The sequence below is a fragment of the Diachasma alloeum genome, unplaced genomic scaffold (genome assembly GCF_001412515.2).
Source record: "Diachasma alloeum isolate Michigan unplaced genomic scaffold, Dall2.0 Dall_scaffold_01126, whole genome shotgun sequence".
NCBI lineage: Eukaryota > Metazoa > Arthropoda > Insecta > Hymenoptera > Braconidae > Diachasma > Diachasma alloeum.
Genome location: NW_021681237.1, coordinates 77,362 through 81,550, shown reverse-complemented (window position 1 = coordinate 81,550; position 4,189 = coordinate 77,362). Strand labels below are relative to the sequence as shown.

Below are 4,189 nucleotides of genomic sequence, written 5' to 3'. Positions count from 1 at the left end.
ATAATCGCATCAATGTTCATTCCTTCAGATCTTGCCCAAATCTTGGTCTAAGCCTATAAAGAGTACAAAACTGCAGTAGCTGATGTACTTCAAAAAGCATCAGATTCATCAACTGAGGGTCTAACTACGGCTGCACAGCTAACAGTCCTCACCAATTTTGAAAAGGAATTGGCCGAGGTATGAATCAATATTATATCAATAAATTACCATGTAACCTTTTAGAGAATTATATTTTCATGTAATTAACTTACTGGGGTAGACTACAGAAGGAGAACAGAAGGAGAACTGTCAAAGAAATCGATAAGTGGTACAGTCTTATGACGATCGATGAGTTTCAAGCTTTCTACGAGTGCAGGCGTGACGAGTCCAAATGCCAAAGTAAGACCAAATCTGTTCAAATTATGACTGCAATATGCAAAATGATATTTTTCTTCAGATCAATTGGCTTGAGATTGTTAAAGAGGTATTCACATTAACTCCTGAAATCACAATAGATGGTTCAGAGAAAGGATACATACCAGGAAAGACTTATTTCACAAGGCTTGCTGCTCTGCTGGATAAAACTCCACCAGAGACGATCGGTAAGAAGACTTCAACTCGATAGCAAACATCATTTTTTTCAAATAGAGACTTCCAAAAGTCTAAAGTCGAAACTTTCAGGAATCTCAAATTGAAACTCTCAAAACTCCATTTTAAGGAAAATTTCAAATTGAACTCCGGAAGTCTCAACTTGATAATTTTTGTGTGATGTTCCATCTTACTTCGCATTAGACTGAAACGGGGGAAAATTCATTATACTTTCAAACTATATCAATGGATAACTTGAACGATTTCCATTGATTGAATTAACTTTTCAGTGAATTATATAATGTGGAAGGCCGTTGCGGATACAAGTCTATGCTTAAATGATGCACTCAAGGATCCGTTAATCACATTCAGTACTAACCGTGTTGTAACAGATCCACTTGCAAACAGGTCAGTGTAAGATAAAAATTACAACTGAATTCATTGCTTGCAATTAATTGTTTTCTCTAATTATTATGACAGGGAAGATGGATGTGTGACTGACTCTCAGATGGAACTTGCCATTTCTTATGCATTTGTCAAAAAGTATTCTTCACCGAAAACTAAACAAGCGGTAATTCAACAGAAATTAGATAATGTATTCTCAGAAGATACATATATTATGTTTCGCAGGTGACTGAGATGGTTAGTAATATCCAAAAAGCTATGGAGGAAAATATCCGACAATCTTCTTGGTTCGATAGTGAAACCTAGAATTTGGCTGCGGGTAAGCATGAGCATGATTCATGATATGAATCATGCTCATCAGTTATCCCGATTATTACAGTGATGAGAACATAAATGAATATTACAAAGAGGTGAGAATATTGATTCAAGAAAATGTGATGTAAAATTTATGAATAATTCATTATATGTAATTTTATCCTAGTTCAATGCATCAGACAGTTATTTCCTGAACGAAATGGAAAGAAGTGCGCTCAAGACGAGAGAAATTTTCAGAAATTTACGTAAACCAACGGAGAAAAAAAAGTTTGTAAAATTCTTCTATAGTATAACCAGTCAATTTTTGAAGTCCTATTGAATTGATCTCTTTTCCATAGTGATATACAAGGTGTCTAAAACTTCATATTCTATTATTATTTTTATTTCTTCAGGTGGGCTGCCAAACTCACCGCAATCAACGCATATTGTATACAATTAGCGAACACTATGTAAGTATTGAGAATTCCATCAAAATATTAGGCATATTAGATAATCGATAATGTATGTCAGTTGTCCCAGCGGGAATTATTCAGCCCCCCATTTACGATGCAGACAGAGCTAGGTAATTTATTTCGCTAAGAATGAAGAATATCCTTTCATAAGAACCACGTAATGTGTTGTTTTTTGATTCAAACCTTGAGAACTTTTCAGCATATTCAATTATGGAAGTCTAGGTCCAATGATTGGACATAAAGTTTCACACGTTCTACATAGTGAAGGTAATTGAATGCAAATTGAACATAATCAATTGATTATATTAATCAATGAGGATGAATATTCTTTCAGGCTGTCGGTACGATAAGGATGATAACGCAGTAACTTGGTGGGCATAAGCTGCCATCGACAAATATGATGGAAACGCATAATGTTTTGTTGATGAGTACAGCTATACGATATACGATGATGGGAACGAGGTCATTCATGTAAATATTTTTTCAATTGGATTCCTTTAAATTATACCATAGATACCCTAGTGGAAAAACCTAAGATAGAGGCGTAACATGCCTGATTAGAATTTCGGATCGGACTTGATCAGTTTCTGATCGAGACCTGAACAGAATTTCCACTCGGGTATGAGTCAATTTGAGGGTGAAATTCGTAAGTGTCCTGGTAGCTCAGATGTTAAGAGCACCCGACGCGACATTGGGAGGTCCCGGGTTCGATTCCCGGCTAGGAAGTTACTAATTTTNAGAGGCATAACATGCCTGATCAGAATTTCGGATCGGACTTGATCAGTTTCTGATCGAGACCTGAACAGAATTTCCACTCGGGTATTCTCATACGGTCATTGAAAAAATTCATCCTGGATGGGTCAATCCAGTAGTGAAAACGATAAACGCTAACAAGTCCAGTAGAAATGTCCTAGCTACTTGGTGCTCTCGGCGATATGGAATTTGTTAATGAATAGGGCTGTTTCATGAATTTTTTGTAGCGAAGCTACTTATTTATCGTTCGAATTATTTCACTATATTGTATTCGCACCGGCTTAGCAGCCGAATACCTGACTACGTCACCTCGTGACGATTCGTCATATTTCGGGCACCCTCGATCGGATGATCTAATTGCCTATATCGTCGCGAGAGACAGATTTGTCATAGCTCTCAAGGTGTAAACATCGACACATTCGCTGTGAATAAATTCCATTCGATTTCTACTGTTATAACGCGTGTTATAATTTCATCAACCCGTCCAACATTCCCGAGTATCCCACAAGTGGTGACCCCGACGTGATCCTTTTAACGTGATCAATAAAATTATCGTTTTAACGTGTTCAGAGTGAAATAGTTGCCGTTAAAATTAAAGTAATTTTCGATCGCGTGGTTTTCGTGGATCATTCGAGAAGCGTTGGATTTTTCGACACGTGCTCGGTAGCGTTATATCGTTCAACGCGCCTGTGTTACCGCGTGTGATATTTTGTGCATCGTGGTGCATCGCTGAGCACCTAGAGACGTTGTGCTGCACCGTGAAAATTATCATGAACAATTTCGCCGTGATTAGTGCACTTTTAGACGATTTTAGTGATTTTTCAGCAAAATGCCTGACGAGCCCGACACAACACAGGCATTGAGACGCCTCGTGGTTCGACCGGCACCATTTTCTGCCGAACGCCCGGACCTTTTGTTTGCTCAACTCGAAGGGCAATTTCACCTCGCAGGTATTGAAAATGAACTCGACAAATTCCACATGGCTGCCGTCCACCTCGACACGCATGCCGCAGCTGAGGTTCAGGACATCATACTGCATCCACCTGCTCAAACTCCATATAAGGCATTAAGAGAAGCCCTCGTGGAGAGACTCACGGCTTCACAGGAGGCAAGACTACACCAACTCCTGGACAAAGAGGTTCTCGGTGATCGTAAGCCCTCACAATTTTTAAGACATTTAAAATCTCTTGTCGACAATATTCCAGAAAATATTCTGAAAACAAAATGGCTGTCACGCTTGCCAGCAAATACTCAATCAATTTTAGCGACGCAAGCAGATTCCACACTGGACAAAATGGCGACATTGGCCGACAAATTAATGGAAATATCGTCTCCACCAATTATTAACGCCATTTCTCCAGGCGCTGATCCAGCCGTTGCCGCCCTGGAACAGAGATTTTCGCGTCTCGAACTTTGCATTTCTGAACTAGCGAACGCAATAAAAAACGAACGCTCCCGCTCTCACTCACGTTCCAAGTCTCGTTCAAGGCCTCGTTCAAGGTCATGCAGTCAAAGATACGAAAAATGCTGGTATCATTTCAAATTTGGTGATCAAGCCACTCGATGCAGGCCTCCTTGTTCAATGTCGATGGGAAACGAACCGTCGGATCGTTAGCGGCGGTAAACGATCCAATCTTCCGCTCACACCGCCTATTCGTGTCGGAAATTAATACCGAAGTCAACTATTTAATCGATAC

General features: G+C 39.5%; 1 pseudogene; it reads left to right on the top strand.

The window, feature by feature from the left end:
* The first annotated feature begins 259 nt into the window (after nucleotides 1–259).
* LOC107045905 overlaps nucleotides 260–4,189 on the top strand; it is a 23,299-nt pseudogene continuing 19,369 nt past the window's right edge.